The sequence below is a fragment of the Physeter macrocephalus genome, chromosome 16 (assembly GCF_002837175.3).
Source record: "Physeter macrocephalus isolate SW-GA chromosome 16, ASM283717v5, whole genome shotgun sequence".
NCBI lineage: Eukaryota > Metazoa > Chordata > Mammalia > Artiodactyla > Physeteridae > Physeter > Physeter macrocephalus.
In genome coordinates, this window is record NC_041229.1 from 10678767 (window position 1) to 10706212 (window position 27446).

Genomic DNA, 27446 nt, shown 5'->3' on the forward strand with positions numbered 1-27446 from the left:
GGGTCCGGGCCCTTGCTCGTCTTCCGGCATCTGGCTAGAATGACCCCCCCATCACGCCCCCCCCCCCTTTATTCCGCTCCTGGCTCTCTGACAAATACCTACTTTAGCACAACTGCTCAAGAAATACCTCTTCTGAGATGACTTTTCTGTCCTTTTCCCTTTTTGTGCCTGCATTCTCCCTCCCGTCTGTATTTGCTTTGACGATAGCACTTATAGCACTCCACTGCAGTATTAGTTGACAAGTCTGTCACTCCCTTGAAAGCACAGCCCATGTCTTTCTCCTCTTGGTATGTCAAGGAACATATTAATGTTTTCCAGAATAGATGAATGAACCCATGAATTGTACAACATGGAACCTAAATTTATTCCCAGACTAAACTTGCCACATCATCCTTCTTTTCATGATGTATATCTTATCAAGAGTTTTGAAGATCACAGGCAAAATGAAACAACTTGGAGTTTCCCACATGTGAGTGGGCTCAGTCCAGTTTGACTAACACATTCTAAAGCCCACAGAGTGTTCCTTCCCTTCATGATGTGGAGATAAAAATAGGGAGAATGAAATAAATGAAACCAGTGTCTTTGTTATATAAACCACAGGGTAAATTGGGGTAAATGAGCAATCTTTATGGCAAATGTAACTGATCTTTCTGGAGAGTTATTTTATTTAATTGATTAATTTAATTGCCTAGCAAATGAAATCTGAAAATACTATCCCTGAGAAGACTTACTTGCTACAAATCCCTTCTCTTCTCTAAACCTCATTGATTCCAGTTAATTTCCCATCATTCCTCCTCTCTGTCTACAGTGTGATTTGAGCATTTCACATTTTCTTTCAAGGCTGAAGTTCAAAGATCGGACATAAAGAGTTGAAGATTTTCAATTGTACTGTCTAAGGCATTTCAGGAATCAGTGGTTGCTCTCATGTGTTGCTGGTGGGGATGTGAAATGGAATTAGCCACTTTGGAAAACAGTTTGGCAGTTGCTTAAAATGTGAAATGGAAATTGAGTATGAGACTTCTCCTTTTCACCCCTAAGAATTTACCCAAGACAAATGAAAGGACGTGTACACGTAAAGACTTCGTACGTGAATATTCACAGCAGCAAAACCATAATACCCCCAAAGTGGAGACAACCCAAATGTTCATGAATTGGTGAATGGAGAATCAAAATGTGGCCTATCATACAGTGGAATACTAGTCAACAGTAAAAAGAAATGGAATACCAACGCGTTCTACAACATAGATGAGCCTCAAAAATATGCTAAGAGAAAGAAGACAGTCACAGAGGTATTTATACTGTGAAATTCCATTTATATGAAATGTCCAGAGAAAGCAAATTTATAGAGACCAGAAGCAGAGTGGTGGTTGCATAGGATTGGGGGGGTGACAGCAGAAGCTGCAGCTGGAGGGAATTTGGGGGTGATTGAAATGTTTGAAGACTGGATTGCGGTTACAGTCGTCCAACTCTCTACATTTACATAAAATCATTAAACTGTGCAGTTACAATGGGTGGATTCTGTGGTGTGCAAATGACATCTGAATAGAGCTGTAAAAATGGTTGCCACTGGTGCTTTGTTACCTTTGTAGTTTTAGTATAGTGGTGGTACACTTTCAAAAACCTTTCCCAGGTAATACGTTTTAAAAGTCTTTAATCACAGCATCTAGATTTTAAGTGGGTTTCTCTCCTTTTCTATGAACCCCTGAGACCCTTCACCTTTATACCAGCGGAGACATATTCAGACTATAAAAACTTTTTTCTCCTTCAAACTAATTATGCTCTGATGACATCAGCTGTATTTGTAGTGCACCTGATTAAGGCCATGATACTCATTAAATTCTTGAATGATTAAAAATGCAAATTACCAGGCTGAGTTGAGCAACACGCCTTGCTTCTGGGCTCCAGAACGATAGGGAACAAGCTTCATCTCAGGCGATGGAGCTCTCACGTCTAACTTGAGTCGAATGAGGCAATATTAACTGTGAATGACTAAGGTTTACCTACTTTTTATGGGTCATTATTTCATTTATAGAGGCAACGCATTTCTAGGTGGCTCATACCTTTGTGAGTACGCTGAGAAGTGTTGTATTGGGATGGAAGGACCCCCAAGCTTTGGAGTTAGAACTGAGTTCAAACACTGCGTGTCACTTACCATTGGTGTGCTCTTCGGCTAATTATTTCATTTCTCTGAGCGTGTATATCTTTATAACAGGGAATTTGATTATCTAGCTTGAAGAACCTGGGGGCTAATTAAATGAGATCACTTATGTCACTGGGCCTAGCATATAGGGAGCATTGAATAAGTGGGACCATGGGGTAGCTTAGATAATAAGCTCTTGGTTCATTCAACAAATATTAACTGAGTGCCTACCATTCATTTACTCCTTCAATTTATTATTTTATTATTATTTTTTTATTTGGCTGCATCGGGTCTTAGTTGCGGCACGTGGGATCTTCATTGCGGCACGCGGGCTTCTCTAGTTGCGGTGCGCGGGCTTCTCTAGTTGTGGTGCGCGGGCTCCAGAGCACGTGAGCTCAGTAGTTGCAGTGCACAGGCTCAGTAGTTGTGGCGCGTGGACTTAGTTGCCCTGCTTCATGTGGGATCTTAGTTCCCCGGCCAGGGATCAAACCTGCGTCCCCTGCATTGGAAGGTGGATTCTTAACCACTGGACCACCAGGGAAGTCCCTATTCCTTCAATTTAGAAAATATTTCCTTGCGCGTCCACCTGGTCTGGGAGGATCCTGCGTGCCGCGGAGCGGCTGGGCCCGTGAGCCATGGCCGCTGAGCTTGCGCGTCCGGAGCCTGTCCTCCGCAACGGGAGAGGCCACAGCAGAGGGAGGCCAGCATACCACAAAAAAAAAAAAAAAAAAAAAAAGAAAATATTTCTTGAACACCTGCTATCTTTCCGGTAGTATTCTTAGTGTTCAGGATCCATAAATGAATTTAAAAAGACAAATTCACACCATAGCAAAGCCTACTTAGAAAATATATATAAACATAATAAATAATTAAATTCTATGATATGTTGCAAAGTGCTATGTCCTATGGCAAAAAACAAAGTAGGATGGGGGGGCACCTAGAGTGATGGGGGTGGGGGAAAGGATGGATTGCAATTTAGGGTGATGAGGGAAGAGCTCAGTGAGTAGGTAAAAAATGAGCAAAGCCTTGGAGGAGGTGTGGGAGCTGGGCATCACCCAGCAGCTCTAGGGAAGAGCCTTGTAGGCTGAGTAAACAGCCAGTATATAGGGCCCCAGACACCTTCAAGGAGTACTGGGAGGCGAGTTACCATGCCAGACGCTAGATACGCATGGTAACCCAGTGGTCAGAAGTGAGTTCAAATTCTGTCTCTGTCACTTGCTAGTTTGGTAATCTTTGGCTAATCTTTTAATTTCCTTGAGCTTGTATCAGTTCATCTATAAAATGAGATTTGAATATCTGTTTCAAAGGATTATCTGTCCCAAAGGATTGAAAGTCATTTACCCCAGTCATCTCTGAAGCTACAGTTTGTAAATCGTGCTTCAGCAGAACGGGAACTATGGTTTTATTTGTGTCTGGTTCTGACCCACTTAGTTACGTATAGCATCCTGACACGGAGCCTGCTCCAGTACTTCGGTGTGGTGGGTGGGGCAGCTAGGAGATGAGACCGGCTGAAATAGAAGGACCATTCTGAGATGTCAAAAAGAATGAGAGAGAGAGCATTAATTTATTCATTCAGCCAGTAGATAATTGAGCTTCCGCTATGTTCCGGGCACTTATTGCTTGGAGAAGAACAATGTGGAGTGTGGTAAAGCGTTTTAAATACTGGGAGGATAATACATCTTATACATATGTAAATGTGTGCCTGTGTGTGCATGTACCTGTGCAGTTTTTCTCAGAATCAACCATGTGCCAAAGGTGACTCAGACATTGATGGAACCTTTATCAGGGACTTCCAGTGAGCTGTGGGTTGGGGGTTGAGAGAACAAGGAGAGGACATGGGAGCTCCTTCAACTTCGATACTGGCCTTCTCAGATGTTTCTCTCCTTCTCTCTCACTGGCTGTGAACTGTGTCCTGGAAAGAACACCAGATTGAGTCAGAAGACCTTGGTTCCACAATCAGCCCTTCGGGTTTTAGCTGTGTGACTTGGGCTTGTCATGTGACTCCTCTGAGCTTTATTTTTCTCATTTATGTAATGGAATTAAAACTTCTATGTCACCTGCCACCCAAATGTCAAAGGTCAAATGAGGAAATGCATTTGAAATCATTTGATAAACTATAGAACTGAACATGAGTTGAAGGAGGTGCCGGTCATTGTTGGAGAAGGAGGCTGATAGGACATGGGGATGGTTAGTTATCTGTTGTAGGAAGGAATGGTTTTGGCATTTCTCCGAAGAGTAGACATTTGGTGCTAATTTATGCACATTAGTTAATTCTGCTTTGCTGGGGGGCTCAGATGGGACTCCCTGATGGATGTGCCATCCATGAAAGAATCATGAAAGCCACATGGCTCAAAACTGTGATCCTTTCAGGGCTGGAATTAGAGAGACAGGCTCTTGAGAGGCACAGGCTTGGCTGACAATTTCAAAATCGTTTGCTCAGTGAAACCCTGCTGAACCCTAGGTAGTGGGATGAGGAGAGAAAACGCTTTTGTCCTAAAAACTATCAGGTTCATTTTCCACCCCGCTCCCCAGTTATCTAGGCTTTACATTCCAGGCATGTAGGGATACAGTCACCCAGTGGTAACTGGTGATGCTGGGCCCTTCTTTCCAAGCTCTGAAACCATCTGGGCTGGCTGAGAGTGAGAAGGGAAAAGGCAGCATACTTTTCAGGAGGAGAAAAACACTCTCAAGAGTCAAACTTGAGGCAAGTTCTTGGAGCAAAGAGAATTATTGAGGGGGAAGGCAGCCAGATGCTCTGTAAAAGCATGTGTCTGGTTATAGCATAAATTGAGGATGGGCAAGAAAGAATCACTGAATCTTAAGAATTGTTGAACCTCATCATGGGCGAGACTCAGGTGAACCACGGATGCCCTTGTATCTCTGTTTCTGTGTTGGTCTCACTCTCCACACAGTAAGCTTCCAACTAGGACCGAGTTTTTTGCATTTTTTTCTATCTGTAGTGGTTGTGCCAGTGCTTTTGTCATTTCACAGTTGCTCCCAGTATATGATGGAGTGGGATGGTTCACTGGCCCTTTCCACACACCAAGGCTAGCTAAGGAAGGAGGGCAACCCCTGAATCTTCTGTGGGGAACTTACCTCAGTGTTTCATAATCCTCAATATTTGGGGAAGATTCTGATTTGGTTAAAAGATAAGAATACTTTTCTTCTTCAGTACCTGTTCATTTTCACTACGCTTGTAGCACCAACAGTGGGCTGGAAATGGACCAGAATGATCTCATTTGTAAGGCAGAGCTTTCCAGGGGCGCTGTGACAGGCTCGGGGTGGCTGGGATACTTTACAAGGAATTTATCTGAGATATGGATGGTTGAAAGTTTCTTATAGTGGGAGAGTATATAAAAGCAGTTTTGATAGCTATTTAGAAATTTTTAATTATATTTGAACATTCATTGTATGGCTTTATCTGTAAACTTGCTGACTTCCGTAATGACTCTTTGGGTGTCTAAAAACTCTATGAATGCCCCCCCACCACACACACCAGAGTGTCCTGGGAAGCTACATGCAATTCACTTTCCCGGGATCATCCTGTTAAAATGTCCTGGTATTAGTTTGATTATTTTTTAGTCATGATTTTTTTTTTTTTTTTTTTTTTTTTTACCATCAGTGATGTCCTTTGCTTTGCGTGCCCTATAAAGTGTTAGATTTTTTTCCTGATTTCATTTGCTCTGATATTTTATATTTTGTCTAATAATGTAGAAGGCATATGTGATTTTAATCATTACTTTCTTTCTTTTCTTTTTTTTTTTTTTTCTTTCGGCTGTGCCGTGTGGCTTGTGGGATCTCAGTTCTCCGACCAAGGATCTAACCCAGGCCACGGCAGTGAAAGTGTGGAGTCCTAACCACTTGACTGCCAGGGAATTCCCTAATCATTACATCTTAAAAGCAGATATTAGATGTTTCTAAATAGAAAATGATTTATTTTACTGGGAGGGTTTATACAAAGTCCATATTTAGTATTCTCTGTAACATTTGCTAACTTAAAAAGTAAGTAATGAAATTTAATTAATTTTATTACTAAGTCTCAAATAGAATCTCCCAGATTTTTTCCAAGGTATCCCAATTATGCAATTGTTATAGCTTCCTGTGTGTGATGATATAAAAAAGTTAGGGCAACATTGCCATAAATTATTCTTGTTGCAATTTTTCACCCTGGGAGTTGGGGTGTAAGTGGAAAGAATGTTAATCTTGGTGGAAAGGATTTGTTAGAGAAATCCAAGATGTTGCTATTTTTGCTTTTAAAGTTCCATTTGCTAAAATAGTGAAATAAGGAGGGCATGTTGAGCTTGAAGATATTTCACAATGCTGGACACTGTCTGATGGGGTTGGCTGTGTTTCTGCAGGTTCATACCTTGCCAGCTGCATCTCCCTTGCTTCTTCCAGGACAGAATGGGTTGAAAGAGCCAGCAGGAACTGACAAGGTAAATGTCACTACATCCAGCTGGCCATACTTTGAAATTAAACATGGACTTAACAGATTTCAAAGTGTCGTAGAATTCATACAGTTCATGAAACCACATTTAAATGAAAAGCAAGCGATAACCCTCCTATTTCAAAACATCTGAGCAAGTGTTTTTATATTGAACAAAACACTTAAACTTCATTTCTATTGAATAAATACACCCAGTACAGGAGAAAAAACACCAAATGGGTCTGAAATTGACCTTAGATTACTCGTCCGATATTCTGGAGGGGTGTGCAAGGGGTACCCCCTTTCTTCTGGAGAGCTGGCTGGGGAGAGAGGTCAATGCTGAGAAAGTGCATCTGCAGCTTTGAATGCATCTCCCACCCCTCGCCGCAGGGGGACGGGGAGGGGGGAACAGGCATGAACTCAGGGGTCTCAGGATGAGGCTACCATACTTAGCAAATAAAAATACAACAACACATGGAATATCGGGGATATATTTATACTAAAAATTATTTGTTGTTTACCTGAAATTCAGTTTAAATTGGGCATTCTGTTTTCATCTGGCAACCCTACTTAGAAAGAGTTGGGGGGAGAGGGATGTGGGAAAACATGAAGAAGCAGAAGAACAGGAGTCTACAATAGCGAATTTTATAGCAGGAAGATGGTGACAGCAGCATCATTCCTATGTCATGTACTTGGAACGAGATTTGCACAGGATTTCTAAGGACACACAGGGCAAGGTGCTGGTCAGGAAGGGCTTCAGATGGGATCCGTACTGATTCTGGAAGAAGATGAAAAATTACCCAGAAAAGGAAGATGGTGGAAGATGAGGAAGGACATTCCAGGCAGAAGGAAACAAGTCCAAGGCACGGAGGATGAAACAACTCCAGTATCTGAGTCCATGAAGCCTTTCTGGTCCCACCCAGAGGAATTCCTTCCCCCTTCCTCTGTGCTCTCCTGGCCCTTTGATGGAGCCTAATCGCTGAGCTCTTATGCTTTCTGCTATTGAGACGTCTGTGATGTGGGCCCATCCAGTTACAGGTGGTAGGTTACAGAACAGACTCATTTACTGTCCTAGTTGAGCAGTAAACCCAGCAGTGAACTGAGTTGAACAGACCCTGCTTTTTGCAGAAGATTGAGAATACATCAAATGTTTTTTCTCAAGCAATGCAACATGCTGCATATATGCACATGTACTTAAGTAAACACAGAGAACTGATTTATAAAACATCAGACCTTAGGCATCTAGGATTGCTTCCCCCCAAGAGAAATAGCAACGTGAAAGTAAACGAAATGGAAAAATAAGTAAAATTCCTTGCATTCCCTAAAATTTATCCCCAAGCCAACCTACACTGCTTCAGTATATGAGGTAAATTCTCTATTGTGCATCTCATCTGTCTACTGCTTTTGAATGTTCTCTCTCAGAAGAGACAGATTGTCCTATATCCTGTGTGTGGCACTTTTATCCCCTTGCTTAGAATTCCCCAGTTAAAGTTCTTCAAGTTACGGTGCTGTGTAAATAAATAAGTAGGACCATGCTTTCTGCCCTTTGGGGCCCAGAAACTGAGAAACCTTGGGTGTCTGTGGGAGGGGAACTTTCTGGCCATAATGGTATGATTCGGATGCAGCTTACCCAGAGATAAGAACATTGAGAAGGTGGCTCTGTCTAGTAGCTTTAAGATGGAGATATAATCCCTTTTTGTGTGTATGTTTGAAAATGTTGCTTTCCAGAAATTTACCGACCAGATTAAGTGCTTTTGTTGTCGTCGTTTGTTTTCATTTTGTTGTTGTTAGGGGGAAGGTTATTTGGAGAATTATACTTTACCCATCGGCCGTCTAAGGGTTCAGAGTGGTTTGAGCCTTTCAACTCTAGGAGTGTTTATCTTGCCCCTGAAGTTAATATTGTATGTTGTTTTTTCTTTTCTTTGCACATGTCCTAAAGATGCTGACCATGCAGGGATTTTACTCAGACCTCTTCCGACCTATCTTGATTTACCTTTACCTGAGAAATGCCCGTATCTGGCTGTATGTTCCGTGGGGACAGTCTGCTTATTTTGGCACCGTGTGGAGAGCCTGGTCCCCTTTGCCTTTCTCAGCCCTAGCGCCTCTCTTTGGGGCAGGATTAATCCCATGCTTTCTTTGGGCCCCACCAAGGGTTGGTTTCTGCTCTCCTGCGCCACCTGCTGTCACCTGCTCCAACCGCAGCCTTCCCAGGCTCCAGCCCCAGGCACCCCGGCAGGAGCCCATGCCAAAACCTCAGCCCAAGCAGATGTTACTTAGGCTGCCAGGTTTCTGTCCTGGTCTTATCTGTGCTGCCTCCACTGGCTCACCCGATCAGAATCCCAAATGTCCCCAGATGACTTGCCTCAAGTCACGCAGACCCTGAGCTCCTTGGCCAGAAGAAGGGAGGCTGCCAGTGTAGGGGTTGGTGATGAGGGGCTCGTGCCAGCTTCCTGAATATGTGGTCAGTGGAGGCCAGCCTCCGCCCAGCAGTGAAAATGCAAATAGATTTCTGTCACAATGTCAACACACCCAGGCAGGGCACTGATCCTTTCATGGGCTCATCAACATGTCCCCAGCGTGTCCCCTGACTGGGCCACTAGTTTTCTCCCAAGTTGCTTAGAAACTGGAAACTTTGTTTTTTTAGCAGTCTGGACTTTCTTACATTCTCACAAAACTTGGTGATTCTAATCAGGGCACCACAAATAAAGTGGAGTGGTGCTTGTTCATAGGTTAAGTATCCCCCCTGTTTATTCCCTATTCTAGGTTAGGGATCTCTTGATGGCCGGGACTTCAGCATGTGTTTATTCTCTCACACACAGTCTGGCACATAGTAGGTGCCTCCCAGAAACTTGTTGAAATGCACAGATTCTCTCTGGCCAAAATCCTTCTTGAAAGTCCTTTTCTATTTGTCTATTAAAAGTAAAAGCTGTCAGATCTGAGATTCTGATTGTTCCTGATTTAAGCCTGAAAGTAAGTCTGACTTGGTAGAAAGAAATGATGAGCGATAGCAGTGATTTCTTCTGCTACTCTCATAAGAATGAGGATGGTCACCAGCTGAGGTTAGACTAAGTAGCAACATATGTGTGCAGGGGCGAGTTGGGTTAGCTACGAGATAGAACTTCCGGAGAGCAAAGGTTACAGGATACTCTTATAAATTACAAGTGGGGGTTTATGCCAGCAACACATCCATTTAGTTCAGTAAACATTTATTAAGCTCCTACGTCGTGCCAACACTGTGCTGGAAGCTTGATAAAATACAGTGCCCGACCACAGAGAAGACCACAGAGACACATAAACAGACAATTTCAAGTCGTTTCCTAAGTGCCACGAGAGAGAGGTGTGCCTGGGGCATTGTGGGAGCATGATGAAGGGGTACTGATTTGAGCTGTGTCATCAGAGAAGGCTTCCTGGAGGAGGTGGTATGTGTACTGAGTTTTACCACTGGATGAGAGGTATCTCGGTGAATAAATGCAGTCAGTGCATTCCAGGAAAGCTGGACAACTGGATTAATTGATGTAGAAACATCTTTAGATGATAGAAAATCCCTTCAGTCCTACTGAGTTGAGTCATCTGTAAAATGACATTGTGCCATAGGAAATGTCTTACAAACCTGGTGACAAGAAGGGGCTCAGTTTTCTGTTCCACGTTTGATCTGTCAGACATTATTAAGGTAGCCTTCCGTAATTTTAGGAGGGAAAAGGTAAAAGAGGGAATCTTCTTTTCTTCATGGATCATGGTCCTTTCAGCAGCCTCTCTGCTCCAAAATTGTGAGCACTGCAGAGCTGGCATGGCCCTGATGCATCGGACTTGACATATTTGGGGGCTGCCCGCAGAGCCATGGTGATGGGAGCCCCAGACCAGGCATTCTCCATGCGTTCCAGGAGGCCACAGAGAGGAAGGCTGGGGTTGGGCCTGCCTGCTGGCTCAGAGAAAATAAACACACTGCTGCCTAGAAACTCTCTCAACAGCTTCTCTTTGAAATCCAACAGATTATTTTACCAGGCCCCATTGTACAGGTGGGAAAACTGAGGCTGAAGCACACGAAGCCACTTCCTAGGTCCTGGGGAGTAACAGGTGGCTGCTGTGTATTAATTTAGCTTCTTGTTTGTCACTTCAGTGCCTCAGCTAGTACCTCCCCAGGGTGGGAAACTCTGAGAGGCATTTTTCCCAGAAAGAAGTGCTTTTGAAATGACAGGCCAGTTAGTAATGGCCCGTTTCCGCTGGATACTCGGCTTATTGGGCTGGCGTGGTGGGGTTGGGGGTTCCCCGCCTCCTCCAGAGAGGTCATTCAGCCCCAGCCATGGCAGCTGGTGTCTCCAGGCCCTGGACCACCACCGGAGAAAGGCATCCGAGGAAGGACAAAGAGTGCAGCCCCGGCTGTGGACCTGAGCCCTCCACGCCCACTCGCCTGAGGCGGCCCTGGCCGGGTCGGTGCCAGGCACTGTGCCGCTTCTCCACCCCCTTCCCGGGCCCCCCTGCTCATCTGCTTGCTCTCAGCGCTCCAGCCGTCCTGAATGGGTCTTTGTCTGCGCCCCAGGAGCTGGCTCGGAAGAGCCCTGATAGAAATGCTGGACAGAGATATCTCCTCTGGACCCAGGCGCCGCTCGGCGCGGTGCCCACCTTGTGGAAGGCAGGTCTTTATTGTGCTGCCGGCTTGTTCCATATCTGGGAGCGAGCTGGGGCCTGGGTGAATGGAAGAATGTTCTGCACCCCTGCACAGCGGGGTCATCACCAGGGCCGGGGGATGGCAGTGCCTTGGTCACTTCCCGGAGCTCTCTTTCCCACTCTTTCTCTTTGCTACTTTGCCCCCAGAGATGACTCTACTCATATTAATACCAAGAGGTGCGGTTAAATGGTCACTCTTTATGTGCCAGGCATTGTGTTAAGGGTTTTATCCCTTTGAATTAAATCTTCCCAACAATCCTATGAGGTATGCCTCCATTATTATCCCCATTTTACAGGTGAAGAAACCAAGGTGGGGAACATTAAGGAACTTTCCCCGGTAATTCTGAACACAGGTTGGATGGGTCTCTGCTCTTGCCTCCTCCTTCTAGCCTTCAGGGGGTCTCTCACCAGACATGGAAATCCTAAGCCCCCTTTACACTTGGCCCCCTGAGAAATCACCAGCTCTAGGGTGCTGGCCGCCTCGGGAAACCCAAAAGGAGGCAAAGCCTGGTTCTGGCAAAATGCAGAGAGCCTTCTGGCCTTCTGAAGTCCCATCTTGTTTATACTGTCACTCCTTTGTGCTTTTTTTAAAAAAATCAAGAGTAACATTTTATTTAATATGATAGAAGAAACTATGGATGTAGAAGGAAAAAGTTGGGGTACAACTCCATATTGAAAATTTTGCTAAAGAGCCCTACCTTCACCCCCAGGAAGTAGAAAGGTTCTGCGAGGCAAACACCACCCGAGGGCTAAAGCCCAGGATTCATCTCCGGGGTCACCCCCTGCTCTGGTCTAGCGTCCTGCTGTAATGAGGGGATAGAGGTTAATTCCCAGTAGCCGACTCTTCAGCACTCTCTGGGTAGAGGTTGAAGTTCAGGCACGAATCTTGCTTTGACTTTTTTCTTAGTAGATAGAAGCAGTGGTCACGATGGCATCTACATTCACACACATATGGCAGGGCTGTCTAGCTTGAGAGGTGTGGTCCAGAGCTTTCTTATGGAGCAAAAGCTCAATGGCCCTTTTCAGGGACAGACATTTTAACCATGGATTTGAGAACAGCCCCATTAGCTGAGCCAAATGGCCAGCTGGGAAGGGCTGTGAGTATTTCTCTGTTGGCAAAGAGGCTAGAGCAGTCTATGGTCAAACAAACAAACAAAAACAGCAAGAGAAATGCAAGTTAGATCTTAAGAAGAACTTCCCAACTGTGCCTCATGGTGCACTGACAGGCAAAATAAGTTGTCCTTCAGAGTCTGTTTGTATTTGCTTGTTTCTTGTCTTCATTTTCTCCTTTCTTTTTTTTTCTTTTTTAAAGAAAAGTTAGCTCTTCACCTTTCTAGGCTGTTATGGTTGTAGTCTGTGTTACTTCTGGGGAAAGGGGAAGGACTGTTATAGGCCTTATGTAGAGGGAGATTCCTTTATGTCCCTCTTTCACGCATGACAAGAAACTCTGCAGAATTGGAATCCTCAGATTTGTGTGTGATGTGGTGTGTCTTCCCCTCTCCCCCACTCCTAGCTGCTCTTGCATTCAGCCCCAGAAATGGCAATGCTTTAAAGATGGGCAAAGCGACTCAGTAATTTTTCTATGTCTTATTCTCCAAGTTGCTTTCTACAATCTTTATGCATTACTCTGATTAATATCCAAGGATCTTTACCCAAGCATGTTTCTCCATTAAACCATTCCTATCATCATGGGGTATTATGACTGTCTAATTGTGGTGATCATGTTTTGAGTAACTGAAGCATAAGCACAGAAGAGAAATCCCCATCAAAGTCAAGAGGATAGTCTGTGGACGATTAGGGTCCTGAGATGCAGGGAATCGAACAAAGAAGAGCCGCAAACACCCATCGACTCCCCTTTCTTCTCCACTCAAGCTGCGGTCATTCTCTGGTGTCTTTCTTAGGAGTCGCTTGTTCCTTTTTTACTTGGTTAATCTCTTTTCTGAGAGTGGAACTCACTATTCAAAGAAGTAATAGTTAAAGATAGCAGAATTCAAGAGCCTGAGGGATAAGTCAGGCTGGACACAGGAAAAGGACTTTTTGATTGGGACAAGGAGGATGTATAGGAGAGAAACACGTTGGGACAGGTCAAGTGAAATTCACCTCCGGCACGTGGGCTGCTGAAGTTTGAGCAACTTTCTGAGTCTCAGTCCTTTATTCGTAGGATAACATGTGAGTCCCTGGACAATTTCCTCTTTGTGAATAAAGCTATCAATTTGTTCATTGGATTTTGGTCGATAAGCAATGCAGAATCACCACGCTTGGACTGTGAGCAGCAGGCGGCAAAGTTATCACCACGAGTGTTTGAACAGAAGAGGGACGTGATCAGGGAGGCATGCGTCAGGAAGACTCAACCGAGAGTCGTGTGTAAAGTGGATTACAGTGGTATATCAGGAAGCGAAATGGGAAGATAGAGCAAAAGCCCAGTGGAGAAAACAAATGAGAACTTCACCAAGGATGATGACAGCAGGAATCAAAGAAGAGGACTAGTTCAAGAAATGTAGTGGAGAAAGAAGGGACAGGGCTTGGAAACTAAGTGGCCCTGAAGGAGAGGCCTGTGGAGGCGGCGGGGGGGATTCACAATGACACAGCCGCTGTGAGATTTCCCCAGAGAGCAATTGGGCATTTGTCCAGTGGCCAGTGGGAGTAACTGAACTTTCTGCACTTTTCTTGCTGAGAATCAAGGGGGGAGCACCAGTGGCCTATTCACTGTGTAAACTTAACCCCTCTAACCTCTCATTATGGGTAGACGACGGCCTTGACATAGAGTGAGTGGGATCCTATGATACCATTGCCACCGCTGTGGCCCCGCTCTTAATGGTGATGATCTCTAACCCTCAGGTTACTGTGAGTTAGTGGGGCTCTCTGCACACAGAAGCAGGGAGAATTCCCCAAAGAATTGAGAGGGGAAAAATTTAACAGAAAGTCATACAGGGTGAAGTAGGTCAGAAACAGAAAAACAAGTATCGTATAATAACACATGTATGTGGAACCTAGAAGAATGGTACAGATGAACCTATTTGCAGGGCAGGAATAGAGACGCAGACGTAGGGAACGGACATGTGGTCACGGGGTGGTGGTGAATTGGGAGATTGGGACTGACGTATGTGCACTGCCATGTGCAAAACAGACAGCTAGTGGGGACTGCTGTATAGTGCAGGGAGCTCAGCTCGGTGCTCTGTGGTGACCTAGCTGGATGGGATGGGGGGTTGGGGGGAGGGAGGTCTCAGAGGGAGGGAATATATGCAGGCATAGAGCTAATTCACTTCGTTGTACAACAGAAACTAACACAATATTGTAAAGCAACTATACCCCAATTTAAAAACTATATCTATTAAAAAAAAAAAGAAAGCTCCATGGCGATATCCTGCATGACCTATTTTAATGTTATTGGGTGGCATTCAGTGTTTTAAATTACTTTGCACCCTCACTCTTCTTGTCACCGTTTTCCAATTCATAATTCCAAGGCTCTGATACCAGATTTCCTTGGCGTTAAGAGCGAAATGGGAAAGGAGTGGCAATTGAGTTCTGTGTTCATTGCTGTCGTGCCGTCTGAAGACAGCAGGCCCTGGGAAGTGTAGTGAAGATGACATCTTATTGGCCTTCAAGATGAAAGAGTTCAGTAGGGGACCACTGGGCTTGTCTCACTGGCATCTCCCTGTGGGCCTCTCAGATAACCTGGCAGCACATTCTTTCACCCTGACTCCAGGACAAGAAAGAATATTCTTTCAATAAGCAAAGCCCAGATGACTAAAAGCTCTTTCTTTAAAAGAAAGGCCCAGGGGGTTTCCTCTTATGATCCAGGTTGGTCTCTGGCCAAGGACCTATGAAATCCCCTGAAGATGAGCATCTCTGGAGGGTCCAGCTGTATTCTTAATAAAGTGCAAGAAATTTGACTCTTCTCACAACCTCACTTGGTTTCCCACATTGAGGCTGCTTTTAGCCTAAGCCATCCTTTTTTTTCTTGGTTGGAAATGCCAGTATCTACTCTTCATCAGTTGATATAGGAAAACTAAGCATCCCTGTTGTTAGGTCAGGCAAACCTCAGTTTGTAAATTTTCCTCCAAAGCATGGAGATGGGGTTACTTCTTTTTTTTTTTTAATTTTAATTTTTTGGCTGCGTTGGGTCTTTGTTGCTGCGTGTTGGCTTTCTCTAGTTGCGGCGAGCGGGGGCTACTCTTCGTTGCGGTGCACGGGCTTCTCATTGCGGTGGCTTCTCTTGTTGCAGAGCATGGGCTCTAGGTGTGCAGGCTTCAATAGTTGTGGTGTGTGGGCTCAGTAGTTGTGGCACGCGGGCTCAGTTGTTGTGGCTCGCAGGCTCTAGAGCACAGGCTCAGTAGTTGTGGCGCACAGGCTTAGTTGCTCCTCAGCATGTGGGATCTTCCCGGACCAGGGCTCGAACCCATGTCTCCTGCATTGGCAGGTGGATTCTTAACCACTGCACCACCAGGGAAGCCCAAGATGGGGTTACTTCTGATTGCCAGGTCCCCACAGCGGCTGGAAACTGCTGGAGAGCTTCTGGGTCAGACGGTACGGTGGGCTGTTGGATGTGCCCCTTCCTAGGAGGGTTCTCAGTATCAAACCCTCTTACTCTAATGCCAGGCTTTTTGATAAAGTTACTGAATCCAGCTTAGATCCCTAGAATGTACTTACCCATCTGCAAATGAGACTTGCCCTGATTTCCGTCTTCTGAAAATGGTAGGTTTGACCCCAGAACCCTTTAGTTTCCATCTGAGTAGGAAAGCTCAGTACTGAATGACTGCTCTAGGTGTTTCTGGATACACGTGGGTCATCTTGCCGCGTAAGAATGTGTTCAAATTTTACTTTTCAAGACACCCTGTTTCCCCCACCTGAAGAATACCCTCAGACTCGGAGCATGAACCTGCAACTCTGTCGCCTTAGCCACGCACTGATGCCAAGAAATGAGGAAGTACTTCTGTGATCATTTTCTTGTTGTTGTTTTTTTTGCAAGGCCGTTTGGCTAATCTTGCAGGCACTTCTCAGAGGCAGTCAGTTCTCAGTGATCTGCACAGGGATTACATGCCTTGTGAATTGTTCACGGATAATTGTTAATTCCAGTGGCTCTTTGACAGCCACTGCTTGACAGGCTCCCATGAAGATAGTCCTCACGGTTTTCCCCTAAGCTAGGGACACCTGGGAAACATTACCACATTCTAACGTTCGCATGATAGAAAATAAACGGGGAGGTAAACTGATTGAAAATTCATCATATAACAATTTCCAAATCAGAAAAAAACCCACAAAACTGTGGAGTAATCCTTTATGGAATTGGATTATTTCTACCCAAACATCCCTCCATGATTATTAAAAAAAAAAAAAAAAATCAAGCCATCTATAGACTGACTCCATCTTCTTCCCAAAGCCACAGCTTACAAGAATGTAATTACAATATTGAACCCTGGACTGAGTGGAAGTTCAGGAATGAGAGAGGGTATTGACACACATAAATTCTTCTGCCAACTTGGGATCCCATGGGGCTTGCACTAAAAGCTTCCCTAACCCTTTCTCAAGACAGTCTTCAAGGGAGCTGACTCTGAGCCGTCTTATCCATCATCTAAAATGGAATGAAACCCAATCGAGCAATATAAAACCAAAGCAAAAATTAGTTGTGCCTCATCCCCTCTTTGGTCAAAGCCTCCCATACCTCCGCCACCTTAAAAGTGGAGCATGCATTTTCTGTGTGCAGAGACTGCACGAAGTGGGCCCCCTGCTCTTTTCAGGGAGGGAATGTAAGCAGATCCCCGAAGAAACCACTTGGCTCAGCGATTTTAGGGCTTGTTGTTATTGGCCTGGCCTAAAAGAATTCAGCGAGCTGCACCTTTGCCAAGGAAAATGCAAAAGCTTCCCCAAAACAGTCGTTGAGGGTCATGGGCTCATCTGTGAACCCAAGTAGGAAAGCAAGGCAGACAGAAAATTCAGGAAATTGGAGAGGCTCCTTAGAGATGGTTTTCTCACTTAGCCATGGGCGGAGGCCAAATGAGCTGAAGAGGTCACGCCAGGCAGGGTGAGTGGGGTCCAGAGGGGAAGGAGCTCAGGCAGAAGGCTTCCTCCTTCCATCATGAGCTCCTGATTTCCTTGAGGAGTAGAGTCAGTTTCTTGCCCAGTCTGGCTCTGCGCCAGTCCCCAGCAGTCCTCTGCTGGGCTCGGCATCAGCCCCCTTGCTCTGGACCCTGAGAAGTTGTCAGGCGATGCTCTCTGCCATTCTCAGGCCGGGAAGAAACTTGCCATGGCCCGATTCCTCCTGCTTCTCCTGGCTTCTCACATCTCTTTTTTGTTAAAAATGTGAAAATCACGAACCCAATTTTTGTACGTCATCTTTCTCTGAAGCACCCTATAATTCTTCGTAGCGGTTTTACATTTGGCTCTCCCCAGCCCCCCACTATTTGTGACCTCCATGTCAATAGGCCTGGTGATCCTAACTGTATAGCTCGTGCTGACCATGGTCCCCAGCTGTAGTAGTTCCTAAATCAACGATTGTTAATTGACTGATAGTAATTAAGATTACTACGGGACATTCTTTAGCATGACTTTTTACTAACACTTTGATTTCTATTTCTATCACATGTCTGAGCATATAGGAGGTGTTCAGTCAACACTTGACGGATTCAGATTTTTTCTGATGGATTAACAATCTTTTGCAGCCAGGAAGAGACCAAGTCTTATGATGAGTCTAGCTTCCTCTCTGCTTCTTTCCACTCCGGAGATCTTTCAGGGCTTTGTCTCTTGCATCCCCCTAAACGTTCACCCTTATCCCCACCTCTCACCATCTCTTGAGACGCCACGATGGTTTTGGAAACATCCCAAGTACCTTGGACCTCCCTTGAGGCTCTCTCCTCACTTCTCCCTACCTCTCAATTCCTTCACTGATCTCGTGTTTCTCCCTTTTCCTCCACCCCTAAACTCTATGTCTTTTCCCTCCTCCACTTAAGCCCTCCATCCTCTCTACTCAATCAGAGGTCAGTTCTTTGATGCCCCATTTCTCTTGTCTGCCATGCCCACCAGCTTTGCACTCATTTTTATAACTCTGCCCCAGTCCCCATCATACAAGCAAGTGAAATACATACCACGTACCAGCATCCCTCAAAGCCCCATACCTTGCTTTCCTCCTTATTAGCAACCTTCACCATTTTAATTTCTCCTGCCCCTATTCTTCTGTCTTCCCACCCGGCACTGGAAGGCTTGCACATATACGCAAAAGATAGCATGACGAGCAACAGTTTCACCTATGCTTTTTACCAGTACCATGTGTCATCAAGTAGTGGCCACTCACACTGGAGGTGGTGTTTTATTTTACTTTATTTTTTCACTTTTTCATTGAAGTACAGTTGATTTACAATGTTGTGTTAGTTTCAGGTGTACAGCACAGTGATTCATTTATACATATCTATCTGCCTTTCTATCTCTTTATTCTTGTTCAGATTCTTTTCCCTTATAGGTTATTACAGAATATTGAGTTCCCTGTGCTGTATAGTAGGTCCTTGCTGGTTATCTATTTTGTATATAGTAATGTGTGTATATGTTAATCCCAAACTCTTAATTTATCCCTCCCCCACTTCCCCTTTGGTAACCAGAAGTTTATTTTCTGTCTGTGGGTCTATTTCTATTTTGTAAATAAGTTTATTTGTTTTGGAGGTGGTATTTTAAAAATTTACTGTAATCTGACTTTTTATAATCCTTATTAATATTAGGTCCTGTCTTTATACTCTGATACAGTGCATATTAAAGGTACCATTTTTCTTGCCTTTGTTTCCATGTCTTGCTGATGCGTTTTACATGTGTATATTTTTGCTAATTTCCCCATTGGAATGGCCAACAATGAAATTAGCTTTGGAGGCAGCCTTCAAACAGAGATCAGGCAACACTCAAACAGGGAAGATAAGGAAGGAATTCAGACATGAGGGGTGGGGGTCTTTGACCAGTTGGCTTCTAAACATCTCTTTTAAAACCTGAGATTCTCCTTAAACTGATGAGAGGGTGGGAGTGTGGCCTTCTCCTTTGTGTTTTCCACTAAAGGCCTTTGCCTCACCTAGTAGGTACTTTAAATATTGGAATTCCTGAGACAGTAAAATAAATAATTCTGTTCAAGAGAGACAGAGGAAAAGGCGTAAGCACATTTTGCATTTAGGTGGTCGTTGAATATATTAGGACATGTGATCCCTAAATAGGAGTTATACGCTCTGTGTGAGGATTTCCTGCGTTTCTCTTGTCCACTTTCTCCTCTTGGAACTCAGGTTGTTCAGAGACCCCAACACGCTTAGAGCTAAAGGGATCCCCAAGGGTTATTTCAGTCTAGAAGGTCTTCCTGCCTGGACCCATCCTTTGACCAAAGAACTTCCAATGACAGAGCCCTCCTGACCGTCTCTAGACAGGAAGTGATCCTTCTAATTTTGGATTGAGCTAGCAGAGTATTTTTCTTCTGTGAGTCAAAAAGCATTCTCTTTGGAGTTTCTCCCCACTGGTTCCATCGTATTCCCTGAAAGCTAGAGCAAATCCCATCCCTTTCTACCTGAGAGCCCTTTGGGTATTTGAAGATAGCAGTCATTTCCTGTACGGAGTTGTATCTTCACCTGCCTTTCTACTTTTCCAGATTCCTCCTGAGATGACTTCTGGTCCCTTCTATGCTATGGTTGCTCTATTATCAGCACACTCCATTTTGCCTGGTGTGGAGCAGAACAGGATGCCCCGACCAGCCCAAAGGGAAACAAGACTCTCCCTCCCACCCCACTCATTTTCCTATTCTTCCACCCATAAGCATGTGTCCTTCGCGTGCTCCAGACCCTCTGATACCTTCTCTTTGAGAAGTATTCCTGGAATTTTATTCCGTTCTTCACAGCAGTCCTGTCACTGAAGGTCCTCAGGTTGAGATCCAATTACATGAAAGGAATCTGTTTTTTGTTTTTGCAGCTTTCCTTGAATTCTCCAAATCCTTGTGGCTGTTTTTTACTTGAATTCAGTTTATAACAACATGTAAGTGTCTTCAGGGTGGGTTGCCTCTTTCACATTCAGTCCAGAGCCCAGTATAGGTATAGGCATAGTATAGAAATATTTAGTGAGTCCATATCATGACTTGACATGTCTCCTTCATCACATTATTTCAGCTCCTTTTGCCCAGGGTATTTCTGTGTTTGTTTTATCTTTGGTCCTATAGTGTCAAGGTTGCTTATGGAGAAAGAGCCAATGAAGAAGTGATGGTTTTTAGTAAGTGGGGTTTTATATTTTTACTCCCAGCTCAGGCTTTCCGTGTGGTTCAGTACAGAGCTGCTACCAACATCAGGGAGGTAATGGAGTTTAAATAGAGATCAGCGGGAATTGGCTTGAGATTTGGCTTGCTGAAATTAGTATGCCGTGGCCCGAGTCCCCTGGCCAGGACAGCTAGAAGAGTCACGGAGGCAGTGTGATATGGTGAGAAGAGCTCTAGGCTGAAATAGATTTAGGTTTGATCCCTATCATGGCCACTTATCTTATGGGAAATTAACCACTCTGAACTCAGTTTCTTCATCTGTAAAATGGGGTTAACCCAACTCCATCTCAGAAACGGTATAAGGGTGAAATGAGATAATGTGTCACCACACACGTGGTGGCATGTGAACTCTGGCCGGGGCACTGTTGTCGTTCTGCAGCTTCCTTACTCGGTTCTGGCCAATAAAGAGCATCCATCGCAGTAGGCCCACTGGTTGTTTCCCCAGCTTTTGACATAATGACACAGTCTCTCCGGCAGGCTTGGTCCGGCAGGCTTGGTCCAGCTGTCTGTGTCACACCCAGCACGTGGTCTCCACAGCCACCGCGTCGATCAATACTCCTTCCGGGCGCCGCCCATTGCCCTGCACTGAGGAAGGTCCGGGAGCCCCACCTCCCCTGCTCTCCAGAGACACAACACAGTTTAGACACAGGAGGCACGAGGAGTTGGGGAACCTGGGCCCTTAGCTCCACCGATGGCTTTTCTAGAGCATCGGACACCTTTCTAGGTTGCATGAGCCTCCCATTCGGTTTGCAGAAAGAGTGCTATATTTGATTTCCTACTTGACTGCCAGGGTAGGTGGGAAAGAATGAGGCGGGATCTCTCCGCAGAAAGATACTATGTGAACATACAGTCTGTTTCCATCAAGTGGGGAGCAGGAAGTTGCCAGGGCTCCAAAAGGATGGGTGCCCACACTGGCCAGAGTCCAAGCGCCTGGACCATCTCCCTGTCCTCAGGCGGCGGAGAGCACGCCTGTCTCACCAGAATAGCCCTGTGTGAATGTCCGACTTTATGATACATGTGTGCTGGTGAGGGAATTGGACGTGAAGAAGAGGCAAGTGGTTGCCAGTCACCACGTCCATACAGAGTGTAAACTGTGCAAGCTCATGACTCATGCCATACTCACCTGGACCAGAGACCCCCAGGCATGGGGAACTCTTGTCTCTCCCCAAAGCGGTTCCCTGATTAATTACAGAGGGGCTCACACAGGGGCTTTTATTCATGGCTGGAGCGGTACTCCACAGCCCCGGGGGTGCACACCCCTGGGGTGTGTGAGCTCCTCTCTCTCCCCCTCCTCCCGCAGGCCCCGACCCGCCTGGGTACCGCCTTGCCATGCCCTGCGTCTTCCACAAGGGGGAGCCCCCGGAGGGCAGCAGAATTTGGGAAGCGCTGAAGTTTTCTCCTCCTGTCCTCTAACTGATTTTCGCATACCCAACTGTTAGATTCCTTTGTTGCAATGTTGGGGCCTGAGCTGACACTTCTGGAAGCTTCGGATGAGAACCACAGCTGATATGCCATCTTTTCTGGTTTGTTGTTATTTACCTAGCATCATCAACTAAAGTAACAAAAAAGCTTGAAGACTTTCATGGATCCTAGGCCCTGGATGGAGGCAGGCGGCTTCAGACAGCATCAGACAGAGAAGCAAGAAAGCCGAGGGGCAGCTGGAAGGTGCCTGTGGCTGCCGAGCCCAGGTAGGTACCCGGGAGAGGACGACGGAGGGGCACACGGGGCACAGAGCCCCTGATGGTGGGAAAAGTGGATGGACAGGAGAGACGGAGGGGGAGAAGTGCAGACAGGACCTGGGAGATTGAGGGGGAGTGAGGGAGGAGCCCCAAAGGAGTGCAAAAGAAAAACTGCTTGCTCGTAGGTCGTGATGCAAAAGACTGACCACAGAGCCGGAGAGGGAGGGTTTGGGGGCTGAATCAGAGACTTAAACTTGTTTGAAGTTGGTTCCAACTCAGCTGCCCAGAAACTTCACAGGACATTGGAGGCCAGGAGTTTGAGAGCAAACGCTCAGTTGCACAAGAAAATTCAAAGTGAGTAAGTGTGCCTGGAAGTCGCCCTAGGCGTTCTGGTTGTGTGTCACAGGGCCACACCTACTCCGGCCTTTTGACCTAAACGAGGAAGAATTCTGGTCTGACGGCAGTGTGTTCAGGTTCTTCACACTCTGAACCAATGTCTCGGGCTTTCCCTCCTTCCTTCCAGGTGCCCACAGTTGCTCTCAGGAATGGCTAGGCGTCAAGTTCTCATTCTGCCATTTAGTGCGATTAGCTTAAGCAAGGAGATCTCTCGTCTCCGTTTTCTTTGTCTATAAAAGGGAGATAATAATATATTACTGATGAGCCTTATAGGATTTTTCTGAGGGTTTGAATAAGTAAGATAATGTGAATAAATGCTCTTAATAGATTATGATTGCTAGCCAAATAAAAGATGGCATTAATAATAATTAGTTAATATACTCTTACTACTCTCAGCAGGGTGTTTTCTTACGGAGCTTTGGAGGAACCTGTGTGTGTGTGTGTGTGTGTGTGTGTGTGTGTGTGTGTGTGTATCTATATATATGCGTGTCTTTGGCAGATAAGTGGGAAACTTTGTGTTCTTTCCCTTTTAGCCATCTTCGAATGTTCTTTTTCCCAGCCTCGGCTACATTTTTCTATGTCTCAACCATGCAGATAGTGATTGATGGTGTCTGCTTTGCTCCCTGGAAGAGTGGTTTGGCTGTGTCCTGGACTCTGTGCCGCCCGAGTCAGTGTCACACCGTGTCTCAGGCACATGCTCCGACTGAATATGCTTGGAAGAAGCGAATAAGAGGCTGTGTTTTTAATCCCGTCACCATATTCCCTGCCTGGGATGTTCTTTCCAGTCCGCTTGTTACTTAACTCACTAAAATCCCTCACATGGGAAACTTGGGTCTGCATTCTGAGTCAGGCTGGTTGAGGCGACCTATGAAGGCTGCTGAGGTTGGCTTTGATACCTGTGGACACACTCACCCTTTCTGCGGGTTCCAGATGAGTGTGGAATACGGGGAAGGCGGTGTACACTGGGAGCAAATCCTTGGACTTCACTGAGCCGTCTCTTCCCCTTCTGTCAGGTGAAGTCCTTACCACCCTTCCTTGCTGCATCCAGATGTAGATGTGAGGCGCTCCTGAGATTATATCTGAGCACACCAAAAGTTTGTAACTCTACAGTGTTACATAATTATAAGGTATCATCATTGTTATTCTGCTGCAGGTTTTTTACTAGTGATTTATCCGTATTTTACAACTTGCATTATTTTAAGAGCTATCTTTCCCCAGATGTTAATGTACTCTCCTTTTCTTCTCCACCAATTGACTGATAAATATTTACTGAGATGCTAAATGATACACCTACTCACCTTCAAAAAGTCGGTATCCCATCCAAATCATGTGTATACATGCACAATATGTACATAGACTGTATTTTCCTACAACCTCCAAGCACGTATGTATCCCTTCTATTTTCAAGCCTGTACTTACTCCCTTTTTAATATAAAATATATACAAATATATATTTGAGTAAAAGACATATGGTGACATTCACACAGCATACTTACTTAGAGAACAGATTTAATGGGCAAGAGAAAAGACACATCACCCTATCAGCATTCCAGCTCTTTTTGAGTCCAGAAGTGACCACAATACACAATTCATGTGGTTAAAAAAAAATCATGGATCAATTTCTGCCCTGTTCCTAGTAATGAATATCAATATCTTACCTCTTGCAGATGGACCCTCAGCAGCTTTAGGTAATTTTAAATGAGTTTTCTAAAAAAAAATACACTTGCAAAGTCAATTATTTTGAATCTCATCTGAAGCAATTAAAAAACATCCTGACATTTAAGGTGATACTTTTTTCCCAAGTAAAATAATTATAAATAATACTAATTATGAGCAAATCATTCAGTTACTCTCAGTCTGGTTCAACCTTTAGGTTAATAAACCAATCCATTAAAATTCATCTTGCTCAAAGGACCAATTTGTTAAAAAATGTAGTGACCTTTCACCGCAAGTATGATTGATATTTTCTTCAACAATAATCAGAGCTGTCTTTCCCAGAAGAGAGTGTGGTCAAGTGGTAGGTGTAGAAAACTAGGGTTCTTTTATGCCTGTCTCAGTAATACTTCTCAGGTACAAAATGATGTTGATGAAGATGGTGATGGTAATACACAAAACTAAAACCCTGATCTCAAAAAGTACCTAAAAGAGATGTCTGTAAGCCTCAGGACAGTTGCCCACAAGAAGTGACAAAATCATTAGCACTGGGAAAGATTTTGGTAAGCCCTTCTGTCTGCCTCTGGGGTTTCATTTCCTCCAAAGATGTAGGGCAGGGATTTGCAAATATGGCCCATGGGCCAAATCCAGTCTGCCACCTGTTTCTGTAAATAAAGTTTTATCAGAACCAAGCATATCCTGTCATTTGCATATTATCAGTGGTTGCTTTCCTGCTCTAAAGGCAGAGTGGAGTAGTTGCAGTAGACCCCATACAGTCCACAAAGCCTGAAGTATTTCCTACTTGGCCCTTCACAGAAAAAAGTTTGCTGACTCCAGGTGTAGGGTAATGAAAACAAACACAAAACCAGTTGTCTTTGAATTTACGCCAACAGCTAATATTTAAGCAGCGCTTTACAGTTTATAAAGTCTGACCACGTTCTTTTGCAATTTAAAGGACAGAGAAATTGCAGACTTTTCCGTGGTCGTTCAGCCAGTAAGTGGTGTGGGTAGGACTTAGCCTCTAGAGTGGGAGGGGCCCCGCCCTGATGGCAGCCTGGACGGAAGCGGCCTGCAGAGGCGGCTCTCAGGGGGAAGTGCTGGCCGTCCATCTCTTTCATCTGTGCAGAAGTGCTCGTTGCTGAAAGACAGTTGAGGAAGCAAAACTCTTGACATTGTGTTCCCTCTCTATCTGACCTTGACCTGGGTGATTTTAACCTTGTTCTGCTTCTACCTCCCTATTCTCAGAACCAGAATGGTACTAAGAAACAAAAAGGAGAGGAAGGTGCTTTGCAGTCAAACAAAGCTAAGCTTTATTGCTTCAACTCTCGCTTATCTGCACCGAAGGAACGTGTCCACCCTGAAATTGGCACTGGGGCGCGGATATTCTGAAATAGCCAGTAACAGCAAAGTCTTTGTGGAGTATGCTCTCTTTTTTAAAGTTTGCTTTTTGAAATGGCAATACCGCTCAACTATGTTTTCCTTTTACTGGGTTTATGGCCAAAATTATATTTTCTCACTTGAGCTTGTTGTATCTACTAGCAAGGTGGGCCACAGGAACTGGATATAGGAGGAAGAAAGGCTGGCATGAATACCTTGCCTTTGAGATCTATGGATATAAACCAAGTTCTTTGCAGAGACCAAAGACTTTCTGAATCTTATATTTTCTTGGAAGGGAGATAAGGGATACAACTAGAGAGATGAGAATAAAAAAATTCGAAGTCAAACCTTTCCTGAAGATTCTGAGCCGAAGATAAGGATTTAAACAATTGATCTAATGCAGGTTTTCCTCTAACAATGTTTATTTGGAGTGTCTACTCTGGCACGCACCACTAGGAGTTGAAGGAGTATGACATTGACTAAGATTCAGATATTCTTCAGGAAATGATTTATCAGAGAAATGAACATGTGTGTACGTGTCTGTAATGCAATGAGAAATAGTTAATGGAAAGGGAGCACAGATTAAAAAATCTGCACATGCTCAAAGAGACATTATTCTTCCTTATTGGAACATCACTGATGATACTGTGGAGGAAGTGGCATTTGGTGAGACTCAAAGAGTATGTAGATTTTAGACATTTGGAAATAGTAGGAGGTGGGCATTCTAAGAGGAAACAGGGAACAAAGTCACAGAGCAAAGTATAGGATTTGTATGTGATCAGAAAATCGTTCATCTTATTGGGAGCATATGGTTATATAGGCATGCAGGAAGGTATGGCAGGTGAAGAAGGTCAGAGCCAGAATCTAGAGGGAGTTGTAGATTAAAAAGTTTGGTCTGTTTTCAGTTGATGATGAGAACCATTGCATATTTTTCTGCAGGAGAATTACATGATCATACCTGTGATTTATTGCAAAAGAGTGTAACAGATGTTTGAAAAGCACTTGGATGCAAGGTCGCGGTTAGAAGCTAGAGCACTGGTTCAGCCTAGGCGAATAACGTTAACTCCTTTGTCTTGTGCTGTGTTCGCAAGAATGCTCCGCTACAACCTGACTGTCATAGGTTATGGCACTGGCTGGGGACTTTCTGAGGGCATTTATTTAATGACATGTCAGTGGCATTTACTCATAAAACCAAAAAGCCATTGGGGCCAGAAATAGGGGTTTTGGTTACTTCCCCAGACAGGATGCAGTTGGGGTGATTATACATGTGATTCATCGAGGTCGGGAAACAAGTCCTCCACAAACAAACACCCCTCCCCTCCCAGCCCAGTGACTCACGGCTTCTTCAGTTTGGAAAAAAGCTCTGGAGTCCAGGCAGAATGTGAGGTATGATGCTAAATCATAAATCCTCAGTGTTCATTGTTACAAGAGAAACATTTTTATTCATTCTTATGATCATTGAAGCAGTAAACATTGAGTGAACTCTTACTGCTTTAGGCACAAAGACATGGAGTTATAAAAGCATAGTTCCTGCCACAAAGTATTTTCCAGTTTACCTGGGAAAACAGATGTAACGTAAGTAGAGTATCCCATAAATGTTATAATAGAGAGATGCAAACAGTACTAAAGGGTCAGAGGAAAGACCTGTAACTGCTCTGGGGAAGGAGGAATGGCAGTGGAGTTGGGCCCTGCACAATGACTGTTCATCATGTATTCATTCTCTCATTCAGCAAATAATGATCGAGCACTTACTGTACGCCGGGCACGGTTCTAGACAAGAGATTTCATACTTTTATGGCGCTTGCTTTCCAGCAGGACAACTTGGATATTAAATAGAGCTGGGAGCCAAAC

At 44.7% G+C, this 27446-nt stretch overlaps 1 long non-coding RNA gene across 2 annotated transcripts in view; it reads left to right on the plus strand.

Moving 5' to 3' along the window:
- LOC102985245 (uncharacterized) overlaps positions 1–27446 on the plus strand; it is a 156215-nt gene that overhangs the window by 122014 nt on the left and 6755 nt on the right. The window contains exons 1-2 of one of the 2 annotated variants that reach the window (XR_449368.4): positions 6516–6576; positions 22034–22178. This is a non-coding gene — a long non-coding RNA (uncharacterized lncRNA). Of the gene's footprint in view, positions 1–6515; positions 6577–22033; positions 22179–27446 lie in introns of those variants that run through there. The other variant, XR_003683522.2, reaches the window with a different exon arrangement.